General features: G+C 42.9%; 1 protein-coding gene across 3 annotated transcripts in view; it reads right to left on the bottom strand.

Moving 5' to 3' along the window:
• STX11 (syntaxin 11) overlaps nucleotides 1–8,094 on the bottom strand; it is a 38,226-nt gene extending 30,132 nt beyond the window's left edge. The window contains exons 1-2 of one of the 3 annotated variants that reach the window (XM_074037194.1): nucleotides 7,904–8,094; nucleotides 7,171–7,477 (exon numbers count right to left, since the gene is read on the bottom strand). The gene's annotated coding sequence lies outside the window, so the exon portion shown is untranslated. The remainder of the gene's footprint in view (nucleotides 1–7,170; nucleotides 7,478–7,903) is intronic. The other 2 variants (XM_005552032.5, XM_005552031.5) reach the window with 2 other exon arrangements.
• Between the last annotated feature and the right edge of the window lie 7,649 nt (nucleotides 8,095–15,743).

The following is a 15,743-nucleotide window of genomic DNA, read 5'->3' as shown; positions in this document are numbered from 1 at the left end:
CTGAGCTTACCCTAAAAGGTTTAAAAGGAGTTAGCTTGGTAGGGAGAAGGGAAAGGGACCCAGGCACAGACAACTTCAGCGAAGGCACGAAGCATGGGATGTGTAGGAACCACAGCAATTTGGTGTTTCAGGAGTAAAAATTGGTAAGCTTAAAAGTGCTTTTCCCTTCGAAGAAAAAGTCATTGCCAAGGTCAGTGAATCAGATAATATACTATCCCACATTTATGAATGTTTAACATTCTCCTGTAAGTTATCTCTGATCCTATTAGACAGTTATTAAAGTTTTAAGACAGCACCTCAAACTTCCTCTGGCATAAGATTTCCTGAAACCCTCTTTATTCTCCTAGAAAGTTTACTGATTCCTCTAAGTTCACTGATGCCTGTCCCCCATCTGCAACTATTCAAAAAATTTGGCATCTCTCACTCTGCTATCTAAGATAGTATAAGGCCAAGCCAGGGACACCTCTCTCCCTCTTGCAATCTTGGTCAGAGGCCAGCAAAGGAATTTGGGCTGTGCTGTCTGTTGGCCACATCAGGAATTTAAATGAAAAACAAGGAATGACTCTCACTATACCAGGCCTGCTGGGACTAAGGCTCCGGTGCTCCTCTGCTGTTTCATGGTTCCCATGACTTCTGGATAATCTGAAAAAAATCTCAACAGAATTGGTCACCACGAAAGGCCTAAGAGTTTAGGGTGAAGGTTCTCAAACTATAGCATGTATCGAAATCATCTGGGGAAAATGTGTTGAAAATGTCAGTTCATGAGTTCCACCCCTAGATTGTATTCCAGTGGATCTAGAATGAGACCTTGGACTTTTATTTCTCTTTTCTTTTTTTCCTTTTACCCCTGTTTTTTTGTACTGAAATATCCTTGGTAATTCTGCAGGTTATAATCTACAGACTACATACCAAGATTGTGAGATTCTGAGGTTATAATCTACAGACGACACACTGGACTGGTTTGAGGACTTTCAAGGGCTTGAAAGACAGAGAGAGAGAGATTGGGGGGAATCCCACTATCACAAAATTGTTTAACATTTGACAATGTTAAAGCCTAGCATTACAGCAAGGACTGGTGTGTGTCATACTTTTGTTCTGGGTCTGGACAGCCACAGTTGTTTGCTACTTGGATGCCAGAGTTTAGCCTTCTTTGTTAAACACCACTACTGCCCTCGCCACGGCCTACTCTCCCTGGCTCTTCTGCTCCTAATCTTCTTGGGATTAAGACTACTTTGTCTTGTTCTCTGGTCAGTTACTCTAAAATCCTTAAGGGCCTTGGACAAAAATGACAACTTTCTGGGCTCCACTCTGCACGGTGATGGTCTGGGCCATCAGACACAAGCAAGGCCGTTGCAGAGGAGGATGCTCTCTTGGCTACAAATGTAGTAAATGATGTGGTATCCAGATCCCCTTCCGGATCAAGATCCTCGGTCCCCCAGGTACTAGGAAGGTTGGCTGCTGAAGGCTCCCAGTTCCAGAAATTGCCCTGGACTGGGAGCTGCTGCCTGCATCCAATGATTAGTTGATGTGGGTACGGATGCTGAGCCTCTTGCCTCAGGAGGCAGAACAATTCTGAACAACAATCTCAGCTTCCACGTTCCTCACTGTTGAGGCCGCTGTTGTGCACGCCCCACAGTTCAGTTTCTCCCCCTGTGTAATCCCGCTTCCCTCTCTCCTACTGTGTGCTGTCCGCAGAGCACTTCCCAATAAAAACCTCCTGTATGGAAATCTCGAGTCTCGGGGTCTGTTTCCTGGCAACTTGACCTGAGACGCTGAACTTGCGCCTTTCAGTCAAGTCCTGACAGCATAATGTAGCAGGACTCTGCACTTAACTTCTTGGGCAATCTTGGGTGGTCGCTTAATCTCTCCAAGTGTTTCCCACCTTATCTATAAAATGTGGATAATGGCAACAGCAACAATGAATTCTTATTTTTCCATTCTTTCTGGCTGTTATGAGAATTAACAGAAATAATATATATGACAGTACTTCATAAACAATAAACAGCTAAATAATATTATCAACTGAACATCATTATATGTTGGTTTAGCATGAAGTAGTCAAGGAAGAGGGGAGGAGGAGGTGGGAAATGTTGTAGTATTACAGAATTTAGCTAATACACTATGTCCTACTTACCTCAAATCAACAGATTTGGGTCACTAATCAACATAACGAAGTACATAATAGAAAATTAGAAATACAACCATGAAAAGAGATGCACATTGCTGCAATCCTGAAACTGAAACTGAAGACAGAACTATTTGCTTACTGTTTCCATAGGAAGATAAAAACAGAGCTATGTCACTATTCTGAAAAGCTGAAAGTGACCTGATTACACAATAAGTTCTGCAAGGAGTAATGGAATATCTCTTTGCATCCTTGAACAGGGAACAAGTAAAACAAGTATACAAAATGGGAAATACTTTTCTAGAAGACTTAATATTTTCTGGATTATTTTGATGTCCTATCCACTGAAAAGAAGGAAATGAGGCCGGGCATGGTGGCTCATGCCTATAATCCCAGCACTCTGGGAGGCTGAGGCAGGTGGGTTGCCTGAGATGGGGAGTTGGAGACCAGCCTGACCAACATGGAGAAACCCCATCTCTACTAAAAACACAAAATTAGCCACCCGTGATGGTGCATCCCTGTAATCCCAGCTACTCAGGAGGCTGAGGCAGGAGAATTGCTTGAACCAGGGAGGAAGAGGTTGTGGTGAGCGGAGGTCGCACCATTGCACTCCAACCTAGGCAATAAGAGCGAAAACTCTGAGGAAAGAAAGAAAGACAGACAGAAAGAAAGGAGAAAGAGAGAAAGAAAAGGAAGGGAAGGGAAGGGAAGGGAAGAGAGAGAGAGAGAGAGAGAGAGAGAGAGAGAGAGAGAAAGAAAGAAAGAAAGAAAGAAAGAAAGAAAGAAAGAAAGAAAGAAAGAAAGAAAGAAAGAAAGAAAGAGAGAGAGAAAGAAAGAAGGAAAGAAAGAAAGAGAATAAAAGAAAGAATAAAAGAAAGAAAGAAACATTGATTAAATTTTACAACACATTTAATTAGCTCAAGAAGGGCAACTGAAAATTACCAATTCTAAAACTACATCATTCTAAAAATTACCAAATTACGGAGCCTTACAAAGAAGTTGAATGAAATACACAGTCTGGTATCCATAAACTCAGAAGGAGTGCCAAGAAATGGCTTACTCTGACAGACAGTCTCATTATTAGTAAAAGTCACAGAATGGTTATTAGAACTGGGAGGAGTCTTAGAGGTGGCTTAACAGAGCCCCTAACTCTAGCTATTCTCTTCTCTCAGGCAAACCACAGTTGAATTGAACAGCCAAGACAAACCCACATGAAATATTAACCAAAACCCTTCCCTTTCTTGTGATCTGAGCACTGAATGAATTATAGGCAGGCACATAAAAGCTCAGACCAAGGGGCAGACATGTGGGCTCTATTACCCTGCAAGGCTTCATGTCACTCTCATTTCATGGGCAACTATAAATATGCTGATTTGCCACTCAATCTGAAGAAATGCTGAACAAAACATTCAATTCATGTGATTGATGTGTGGAGAACATATTTTAAAACTTCAAGTTTTAGGTATGTGAACATTCTCCCCTGCCCCTGCGGCTGCCCCCAGGCTCAAGCAATCCTCCTGCCTCAGCCTCCCAAAGTGGACATTTGAACATTTTAAAGCTTCAATAAGTGAGTTTGCTGATTCAGTTTGGGTACAACATTAACTGGGCGTTTTAAACCTTACATGGTCCAAAGTAGAGGTCTTTGAGGAAAAGATAACCAAGGCAGCTTTGTGGACACAATGGTTTCAGCTCTAGGAACCTTCAGACAGTCTCCACTAAAATGGAAATTCCCAGGAGAAAAGGTCTGATTGTTCCAGTTTCTTCCTAGATCAATTCTTAGTCCCTGATTGCTGAACAAAAAATCAGGATATTAATCCAAGTCAGGGTTGGTTGAATCATCAAACAATGAGAACAGTTAAGAGTTGGGATCATTTCTTTGGGAGGCAGGGGGCGGGTGGACAGGGTTGTTGGTCAAAATACTTCTGTTCAGACTAAATAATGCACCCAGGTGCCCCAAATAGAAAGCAAGTTCTGAATGCAAGATACTTTAATTATTTTGCCAAGCTAAAGTCAAGAGGACAGGAGACACAGCAGGGCCAGACTCACTTAATAAGATTCTGGAAGTTAGAGGCAGGTAAGGCACCTGCTTCAAGGTAAATTAGAACAAAATTGGATTCAGAAGGCAGATCACAAGTCAGGAATGTAAGATCTGGAGTTGTTATGTACCTGTCTGCATTTGTTAGTGGTTCTTCCACCATTTGACCCTGTTCTGTAGATTAATGCCTCCCTTGCTAGCCTTTCTGCTTCCCTATGGAAGATCTTAGCAACAAAACATTGAGTGCATCTGAGAAATACGAAAAGTTGAGCATTCAGTGTTTAGGATGGGTGGAAACCAAGACAGCTCTGGAGATGCAATGACTGAAGCACTTGGAACCTTCAGACACTGTGAGTCTCCATTAAGACGTTTCAATTCCCAGGATAAAAATGTCTGATTATTCCAGGTTTCTTCCTAGATGAATCAGGTATTTCTTGGAGTGAAGGTTGGAGGTGGGATGTCATGTAGCACAGTAGGGATACTGAGGGCCCATCTTATGCATCAAGACCATTCTTGGGATAAGGAAGAATTATTAGGGGCAGGAAAGTGACTTCAACCTGAGCTTACCACAAAGTCCAAATCCTCATTGATTCATTCATCAAGACAGCACATCACAGCAGAGTGCTTCAGAATGCAAGCTATGGAACCAAGTGCTTGGGATGCATTTCTGGCTCTGTCAGTTACTAACACTGCACTTTCTTCACCAGTCAAAGCAGTTAATTTGAGTGCCTATCTCACAGGATGGTACTGAGGAGTAAAAGGCTTAATGCGCATAGTGAGCCTAGGATAGTGTGTGGCCCATAATAAGTACTCAACAAATTTTAGCTATTACTGACATTCATTTGAAAAATCTTAATGAGCACTGATTATGTGCCAAGTACTGTGTGAGCTTCTCACCACCCTTTAGCCCAAATCTACTCTTCCACTGAGTAGGATATTCTTATCCTAGTCATTCATTAGAAATGTGGGAGTCATCTTAACTTCTCCCACCTCCTCATTGCCCACTTCTAAATATACACCCGACTGGGTTCCACCTATTAAACCTCTACCAGCCCCTTTCCTCTTTTCCCGTCTGCACTGTCACTGCTCGATTCAGGCCTTCTTTAATGTCCCATCTGCAATATGACAACAGTTTCCAAGGTGTCTCCCTAAAGTCAATGCCACTGTCATCTAATCTAAGATTTTTTAAATTCCAATTTTTGTTATAATTTTTTAAACACACACCTGACAATATCATTCACTTGTTCAAAGGGCTCAGTACTATAAACCCTCATGGGGCCTTTGTGATCTGGCCCTTCCTGTCTCCCCAGCCCTCGCTCTGTGCTGTCACTAAACAGGCTGGAGTTTCCTGAATGTCCAGTGCTGTTTCACTTCTCTATGGGTGCTGTTCCTTCTGCTGGGTCACCGAGCCTTCCACTTGCCTGCCAATTCATCCTCCTACATGAAGGTTCATTATTTCATCAATAAACACTTTCCAACACTTCTCATGAGTCGAGCCTGGGACAAGTTCAGGGAGTACAATGCTGAATGACACACTCAACCCTTTCTCATAGAAAAAGTAACTTCAGGGCTCTCAAAGGAGGAATAAAGTTTGGAAATTAAGGTAAAGTTGTCTGAAATTTAGCAGTGTTGCCTTTATTAGTTGGATATCTTAGCAAACTGTGGAAACTTGGAAACCTTGATACTTGGGCATCAAGTTCAAAAGTGTCTCAGCAGATTTCAATTGTAACAGTAAACTGTGATATGGTAGATTTATTCATTTTGGCTCACAAGGCTATAATGTGCTAAAAAACATTGATTTGAACTACAAAAACAATGATCAAAAACTTGCTTCAATATAGTGTTACAAATTTATAAAGTATTAGGCAGGGCATGGTGGCTCACATCTGCAATACCAGCACTTTGGGAGGCCAAGGCAAGCAGATCACCTGAGGTCAGTAGTTCGAGACCAGCCTGGTCAACAGGGCCAAACTTGTCCCTACTAAAAATACAAAAGTCAGCTGGGTGTTGTGGGTGCCTGTAGTCCCAGCTACTTGGAAGGCTGAAACACGAGAATTGCTTGAACGCAGGAGGAGGAGGTTGCAGTGAGCCAAGATTGCACCACTACACTCCCGTCTGGGGCAAGAGAGTAAGACTCTGTCTCAAAAAACAAAACAAAACAACCTATTAATTAGTCATACCATTTCCTAAAAGTCACGCTGCTAACTAAAGGTGACTGCAATGATCTAGGGATGGTAATCTGCTGAGTTTACTCTTTAAATACACTGGAACCCAGCAGATTGAGTTATATTGGGACAGAAACTTCACTCTGGGTATAGATTTACCCTAGCACCTTGTCAGCGGGATCCTATTATTCATGGTTGTACAAGCAAGGTTCAGGGAAGAGGCTGGCACAGAGAAAGTACCTGTTAACTGTTGTTTGGGACTGAATTCAGCTCAACTCAGCTCCAGTAGAGATGGTGCTCCCTTCTCTACCGTGTTGAGATAGTGTGCAGTCCCTTCCTAGGTGCTGCTACCCACCACAGTGGGGCCTGTCAGCTTCAACTTTTAAATTTCTCTGCTCCCGCGGGTACCCACCCGCTTCAAAAAGCACCATGTGGTTTTGGCATCAATTTAGTAAACACACACTGTCTGAAATATTTTGATTTTAGAGAGTTACTTACAGTCACCACATTAAATGATACATTTCTACTATTCAGTGAAAATGGTAGCAAAATGGTCATTGAATAATGAAATTAATTTTCTCCCGGGCTTCTGAGGCAAAGCACATGATTTTAATGGTTATCTTAAATCAACCCAGTGACCTTTACTGGCATGTTGTAACATCAGGCGCCTTAGGAAACTGAAAACTCAATCGTCACTTCCCATACCACTGCCCCAGGTCAGCAGGGCAGGCATTTCACATCTACAGTCTCATTTTAAATACAGACAGAGCAAGCCTCGCTTTTCAAAAGTTCATTAACAAAGTCTCACAATTAAGAGAGCAGCCCTGTGACTCATTTTTGGATACCTGTAAATAACAGCTCCTCCCTTTGCTGAGAAACGGCTGAAACAAGCGCGTGAGAACCACAGGAAGTAATACAGATCTCAGCTGGTGTCAGCGGAGTCTAGAAAAAGGCAGAATTCCCTCTCAGGACGGCGTGGTTCTCGCAGGCATTGCCACTACTTCTCTCCATTTTTCTAAAACAAAGTCTTACGTGGGCTGCGAAGGGACTGCTCCAAGGCTCTATCAATTTCTCCGTCTTTCTTGGCTACTGAGTGACACTGCCAAGTTCAAGTCAAGAAGTACCCATTCTGGTGTTTTTGACACAGTCACCCTAATAGGAAGTGAAGAGGTGATAACACAAAAACACTTCAGTCTTTCGATTTAAAATAAAATTAGTCTTAGGTGGACACTTTTAAAAGGCAGCCTACCGACAGGTATCCCTAAAATAACTCCTGTGAAGCACTAAATCCTAAATCCCTCAGCCTCTGAAATTAAAAGTAATTTTTAAAAATCATTCCGCTTTATATGAGGAACCCAATCCTGTGTTTCCGAAGGTGCCCAGAGGCGGCGTGAGGACCTGCGCCAGATCCAAAATCCCAACTAAGGTGCAGCCGCGGGTCCCGAGCCCAGACAGTGCCCCCGCCCGCCTCCCGGATCTCTCAGCGCACGGGGAATAGTCAGGAAGAGAAATGGGGGGTCAGGAAGAGAAATGGGGGGTCAGAAAGAGAAATGGGGGCTCAGGGAGAGAAAAACAAACCTGGACCCGGAACAAGAGCGCGAACTGAGAAGCCTCTCTCCCCGCAGGGCGCGCGTCCCCTGTGGGCGCCGCGATGGGGAAGGAAACCTGTTGCGCGACTCCCGGCGGCTCTGCTCCCGGCGCCTCCTGCGGCCGAGGCTGGGCTCCTCCACAGCCGCCCGAGCTCCGCGCCGCCGCGGCCGCATCTGGGCGCCGCCGGCTCAGCCCCCGCCGCTTAGGAAGCTACCACAGCTGGGGACCAGGCCCCGCCCCGGGATGACAGCGCCGGGGCGCGGCAGCAGCCGGCTCACAGAGCACGGGTTCCCGCCCCACCCGGAGTCCGTGCGCTCGGGACCGCCCGGAGCCGGGGACTCGCTCCAGCCCCTCCCGCGAGCCCCGGGGCGTTCCCGGGGGCGGCGCGGACCGGCGCAGGGAGTGGGATGTTAGCCGCCCAAGACACTTCCTCCGCTCATCCTCTGGTCCCCAGATCAGGGAGTGCGATGGACTTTCCCCGGGAATCCCCGCTGCGCCGGTGACATTTGCAGTCCGGTGCGTTTCTGCGGCAAGGACGCTGGAAGCGGTCTCTGAGCGTGGGTGTGGCTGCGGAGGCTGCAGCAGGTCCTGCATCCGCCGGACCCTCGAGGAGGCGGGCGAGGAGCCTGCGGTCACACAGAGGCCGAGCACAGCCTTCCCAGAACCCGGCTGGCCAACCCATCTCCAGTCGGCCTCAACACCCGCCAGGCTCATCATTCCCTGGATATCAACTGAGCGGCCCCTTGTATTCCCAGGATAACACCGCGCTCAAAAACACTGCCAAGACCCTCCCTCCAGGTCCCGGCACTTTAACGGGGAGAGATAAACATAAAGTGTGGATTGTGTCAGGTGATGGTAAAGCACCTTGAAAAACAAGGCTGAGGCTGAAAAGTAAGGAAGTGATACTCAAGAAAGGAAAAATCGGGCCGGGCGCGGTAGCTCATGCCCGTAATCCTAACACTTTGGGAGGCCGAAGGGGGCGGATCTCTTGAGCCCAGGAATTTGAGACCAGCCAGAGCAATATGGTGAAAGCCTATCTCTACAAAAAATAAAAAAAAATTAACTGGGCGTGGTGGCACGCGCTGTGAGCCCAGCTACGCGGGAGGCTAAGGTGGGAGGATCACTTGAGGCCGGGAGGTCAAGGATGCAGTGAGCCGAGATCGCGCCACTGCACTCCAGCCTGGGCGACAGAATGAGACGCTGCCTCAATTGAATGAGAAGAAAAAAAATAAAAAATAAAAATAAACGAATCCTGTCTTGATGGGAGAATGTTTAAACACAGGAACCACCTGAAAGAGCTCCCAGTTGCCAAAGATGGAACCATTGAGCAACGAAGTAAACTGAACAAAGTAGTACTGGATTACAAACCAAAGTAAAAAATATCCATGAGTCTACACTGATATAAATAAATAAATAAATGGCAGAGAGGAGACAAATCTCCTATACAGAATAATTCCAAATAATTTATGTAGATCATCTACCCTAGGCTGTGCACAGTGACTTCCTCCAAAATAGTACAATGTGGAAAGGGGAAAAGAGTAGCTTTACAATGGAGAAAGCCAACAGACACTACCCCAACCAGATGTTCTAAGTCAACGTCAACAATCATGACTCATATTGATGGCGTGTAGTCAACATGATGTGATGAATATGGCATATTACCTGTGTGGTCTCCCTCCCCGAAAACCATAACCTCAGTATCATAATGAGAAAAATATCAAACAACTTCCAACAGCGGGACATCTTACAAAATACTGGACCAATATTCCTCAAAGTTGTCAAGTTATCAAAAGTAAGGAAAGTACAGTCCAGACGTTGTGGCTGTCGCCTGTAATCCCAACACTTTGAGAGGCTGAAGCCAGAGGATTGCTTGAGGCCAGGAGTTCGAGACCTGGCCTGGCCAACATAATGAGATGCTGTCTCTACAAAAAAATTAAAATAAAGAAAGTCTGAAAAACTGCTGCAGCCTAGAAGAAACTCAGGAGATGTGAAACGAAATGTAATGTGGTATCCTGGATAGGATCCTGGGACAGAAAAAGGACTTGGGGAAAAACTAAGGAAATCTAAATAAAGTGTGGACTTTCATTAGTAATAAGAATCAAGGTTGATTAATTAGTTGTGAGGAATGTAATGTAAGATGGTAATCATAGGGAAATCTGAAATGGAATCTATGGCAATTCTGTACTACATTTGCAATTGTTCTGTAACTCTAAAACTGTTCTAAAAAATAGTTTATTTTAAAAGAAAGTGAAATAAGAGGGATGAGGTATGTTATATTTTTAAAAATAGATATATTGCAAAGCCCTCTGTGATAGGAGAATCATTGAGGGAGGAAACAATGCAGCTATTGGGATTAAGATCATTTCAAGCCTAGGAATCAGTGGATGTAAACGCCCTGAGGCAGGAGCATGCTTGGCTTCTGGGAGAAATATCAGCATGGGCAAAACAGAGTCCAGGAAGAGTTATGGTGGTGGGACTAGGAGTGGGGAATAGAGCATGTAGGGCATTGGTAGTCATGATAGTCTTTAAATTTTACATTGATTGAGATAGGAAGACTGAAGAATGTTTAACAGAGAAGCTAAATGATGTGGCTGGTTGTTTTTTTAATCTACCGTTTTGCTGAGGATAGATTAAAGGACAAAGATGAAAAGAGGCCAGCGAGTTAGAAAGCTGTGATGGTTAATCTGATGTGTCAAATTTATTGGACCATGGGGTGCCCAGATATTTGGTAAAACGTTATCCTGGGTGTGTCTGTGAGGGTGCTTGCTGATGACATTTTTTTTTTTTTTTTTTTTTGAGATAGTGTCTCACTCTGTTGCCCAGGCTGCAGTGCAGTGGCATGATCATGGCTCCCTGCAGCCTCGACCTCCCCTGCTCAAGTGATCCTCCTGCCTCAGCCCCCTGAGTAGCTGGGACTACAGGCATGCACCACCACACTTGGCAAATTTTTTATTTTTAGCCCAGGCTGGTCTCCAACTCCTTAGGTCAAGTGATCCTGCCACCTTGGCCTCCCAAAGTGCTGGGTTAACAGGCATCAGTTACCATGCTCAGCTGAGATTAACCTTTGAATCCATGGAGAAGACTGCCTAAAAAAGAGTCTAAGTTGTGCATGGGGAAAAAAGGGGAAGATTGCTGGGGATTCAGAGTGGCATTTTGGACACCTTCAGTTTGGAGTTGTCAAGTTGTCACAAAGGTGGTTGGTTAGGTGAGTCTGGGATGGTGGTATATATTTGGAGTTCTTTAGCATATAGATGGTGTGCAGACAGGATGGGGATGTCTGAAATCTGAGTCCTGGCATGCTCCGAGGTTAGGAAGATAGAGAATCAAAAAAAAGAGAATGAGAAGTTCTGATTAGTGAGATAGATAAACCAAGAGAGAACATGTTCCCAGAAGCCAAATGAAAAAAATGTTGCAAGAAAGAATGATTAACTTTCAAATGCTGCTACAGTGTGTAAAATTAGGATGCAAAACTGAGCAATGGGCTTGGCCACATGGAAGTCAGTGGTGAGCTTGGTAACAAGAGTTTTAGTGGGGGATGACCAAAGCCTATTTGGAGTGACCCCAGAAAGAATCAAAATGGCAGATGAAGACAAAGAAATGGAGTAGAAACTGGAAGGAATCATATAGTCAAAGCAGTTTGTTCGTTTTTTTTAAATTAGAAGTTATACATGTTTGTACACTCACCAGCATGAACCAAAAGGAAAGGAAAGAGGGATAATACAGGAGCAAAAATATGGGTTACATACTGGAGCAATGTTCTTGAGTAGATGAGCAGGTGTGCAATCCAATGCACAAATGGAAATTTGGGGTAAAATAGAAGAAAGAGTTCATCCCTGGTAACAGGAGAAAACAACTCCAAACTGAACATGTCCAAAATGCCACTCTTAATTCCCGGCAATCTTCCCCTTCCCTCCCCATCCGCAATTTACTTTTTCAGGCAGTCGTCCTCATGGATTCAAATGTTAATCTCAGCTGAGTGTGGTAGCCTGTAAACCCAGCACTTTGGGAGGCCAAGGTAGGAGGATCACTTGAACCTGGGAGTTGGAGAGCAGCCTAGGCAACATAGGGAGATCTTATCTTTACTAAAAATCAAAGAATTAGCCGAGTGTGGTGGTGCATGCCTGATGTCCCAGCTACTCGGAAAGTGTGGCAGAGATGCTGGTAAATGTGGAGGCAATAACATATTTTATCAATGAAATTAAAAGCAAAGGCCAGGCACGGTGGTTCAGGCCTGTAATCCCAGCACTTTGAGAGGCTGAGGTGGGTGGGTCACCTGAGGTCAGGAGTTCAAGACCAGCCTGACCAACATGGAGAAACCCTGTCACTACTAAAAATACAAAATTAGCCGGGCATGGTGGTGCATGATGACAGGGTTTAGCGTATGGCCAATCTAAATTATCTTCTGCAGTTGATCTGCCCACATTCAGCTGAAACCCCAGCTTATTCTTGGGTTATTCTTGTTTTACAGATTTTCTGGAAACCTTAGCTCTCCCCTCCAATCTGGAGTTTTTCAGAGGTGATGACTGATAAGGACCTTAGGGTGAAGCTCAGATAAAGCAGAGCTGGCACTGGGTGCGGGGTGTGGCCATTGCATAGAGGTCTGTCAGCCGCAGCCATCATCCTGCACACTAGTGCCGTTCCTAATTTACAGAGCTCATAAACCCATTGAATGCTAGGGTTGGAAGGTCCTCTAACACAGCCACCCTTCTGAGGTGCAACTCCTTCACAGCTCTCAGTCAAATAGTCATTGCGTATCAACTACCATTTCTCTTTTTCATGCTAGTTCGAGAACTCTTTGCAGACAAAGAATGTGTTTAAACTTATTGTATTGTTGTGATAAAATATTTACAACATAGAATTTACCATTGTAACTATGTTAAAGTGTACAGTGGCATTAAATTAGGTACATTCACATTGTGGTGTAACCATCACCACCATCCTGAACGTTTTTATCCTGCCAACTAAAACTGCACCCGTTAAACACTAACTCCCTAGTCTCTCCTCCCTCTTACCATTAGCAACCACCATTCTACTTTTTTTCTTTACTAACATCTCTCTCAGTCCTTGATAACCACAATTCTACTTCTGCTTCTATGAGTTCAACGTTTTTAGATTCCACATGTAAATGTCATCATGTGGTATTTGTTTTTCTGTGCCTGGCTTATTTCACTTAACATAATGTCCTCCAGGTTCATTCATGTCATTGCAATGACAGGATTTCCTTCTTTTGTAAGGCTGAAAGTACCCCATTGTGTGTATATGTATATCACATTTTCTTTATCCATTTATTCACTGTTGAACACTTATGTTGATTCTATATCTTGGCTATTGTAAAATGCAGCAATGAACATGGACGTGCAGAAATCTCATCACACTGATTTCGTTTCCTTTGGATGTATACCCAGTAGTGAAATTGCTAGATTCCATCGTTTTACTTTCTGCCTTAATGAATTTGACTGCTCACATACTACCTCACATAAGTGGAATCATACAATATTTGTCTTTCTGTGACTGGCTTATTTCACTTGGCATTATGTCTTTAATGTTTATCCATGCCGTATGGAGCATGTGTCAGAATTTCCTTCCTTTTTAAGGCTGAGTGATATCTCATTGTATGTATATATTAGATTTTGTTGATCCATTCACCTGTCAATGGACACTTAGGTTGCTTCCACCCTTTGGTTATTGTGACTAATGCTGCTATGAACATGAACATACAAATATCTCTTAGAGTCCCTGCTTTCATTTTTGGGGGTATATACCCAGAAATGAATTTGCTAGGTCATATGATAACTCTATGTTTAACTTTTTGTAGAGTTATCATACCATTTTCCACAACAACCAAGCCATTTTACATTTATACCTGCAATGCTCAAGGGTTCCAATGTCTCCACCTCCTTGCCAACACTTACTTTCTTTAGGCTATCTTTGATTTCTATTTCATACCCTGCAGGACACATGATATTGTATGAGTAAATTATTGACCCTGTTATTAACCCTGTCAAAAAGGAAATGAGGTTAAATGAAGCAACTTGTGCTCAGCAAGTCTCAGTTAGTACACCTTGCTCTAGATTTGCGCTGTTCTTTACCATAGCCACATGTGGCTAATTAAATCAAAATGAATTAAAATTAAATAAAATTTAAAATTCAGTTCCTCAGCCACATTAGCAACATTTTAAGAACTTAACAGCCACCATAACTAGTGTCTACTATTTTGGACAGTGCAGAATATAATGTTTCCATTATTGTAGACAGTTATTAATATTTGGCTTCTATATTGGACAGCACTTTCTAGATTCTGGTAGCCACCTCTCCTCATCCTACAATAATATTTGAATAAGCTTTTCCAGAACTGGCCAACTTTAAATTTAAGTTTAAGATCTTTCTTTCAGGAGAGAAAAAATATGCTGCTTGAAACTCTGTGACTTTTTTGTACCTCAACGGCTGCTCTGTAAACTCTCTAATTTTCATGTTTAAATATTGTATTTGGACACTCAGTGGTCATGTGGATCTGTTGCTCTTTATTACCTCTGTGAATGCAGACTTACAAAACTAGTTAAAGCTTTGTCTACATCATTCAACTCACCTACTAATCATAAGTTTCAAGAAGGCAAGGATTATGTCTGTTTCACTTACTCCTTTTTACCTAAAGCCTAGCACAATACCTAGACCATTTGAGATACTCAATAAATATTTGTTGAAAGATAATTTAATGAATGACCATAGTAAGCACTGAGATGAAGGTCCTGATACAGCCTTTTGGAGGGAGGCACCTAGACATAACAAGACCTGGGAATATCTATCTAGCTCTCATATATTAATAGTTAGAAAAGATGTTTTTTCTTACAGAGCATAGATTTTTAAGCTAGGGTCTTTTCCCCATTATTTAAAAAATGACTTAAAATTTAATTCCTATAAGGATCTTGTCTAATGCATGTTTATAAAGCTACTACTCTGATTTGTAAACACCTGTTACCATAAGTGAATATAATAATGAGAACAAATAAATTCTAGATTTGTATAGCATCAGCATGTGTGCAGAGATCTCCTTTTGCCCCTCCAATCCACTTTCTGCCTCCCTCCTACCTGTTCTCTGACTTGGGAGTCTGATCTGAATGGATTATTCTGACAGCTCCCTGTGCCCCATAGCTTTCCTGCCAATAGGAAAACTCTGACAGGAGGCCAGGGGCAGGGAATGGGGTCAGGAAATTTATTCCAAATAGAAGTTCGTGTGTGTCCCTCAAGAAAACATCCCAATTCCTCTAAGGTAGTCTCCTCTATATGTCTCTCTCTCCCTTCCTGGTTTCAGATACTTTTCCAAACTCGTGATTCTCAGTCAAAGGTTCCATTACAGTTCCCCTCCACCCTGTCCATATCTTTATGATAGACCCCTTATTTAAAACCTCTGCTTGAATTATCCTAATTTGAATATGCCATTCATTTCCCTTTGGGACTTTAACTAATACAGTTTTCTTAATTAGTAGCTAGAGCATAGTCTCTAAATCCCATCTCTGAAAATTTTATAAGTACAATCCTGACAGAAATGTTCCCTAGTGATATTATCATATCATTATTTCAATCCACTTGTTAGCTTTATGAAGAAGCCAGACTGTATGTCATATAAATTGTTCTCCAGTACAAGCAGACTAGAAATATATTCCCAGATTCACAGGCAAATCTTTTTGCATGTAGCTTTTCTACATAAAAGGTAATTTATGGAAACATACAAATGAGAAATGTTTTTGTGTTTTGAATTGGTACCTAATATTTAACATATTATGGGGTACATATGATATTTCATTGCATGCATAGAATGTATAAGGATCAA

Source organism: Macaca fascicularis, chromosome 4 (assembly GCF_037993035.2).
Source record: "Macaca fascicularis isolate 582-1 chromosome 4, T2T-MFA8v1.1".
Classification (NCBI taxonomy): Eukaryota; Metazoa; Chordata; class Mammalia; order Primates; family Cercopithecidae; genus Macaca; species Macaca fascicularis.
Note: the sequence above shows the minus strand (reverse complement) of the source record. Positions and strands in the feature narration are given on the sequence as shown.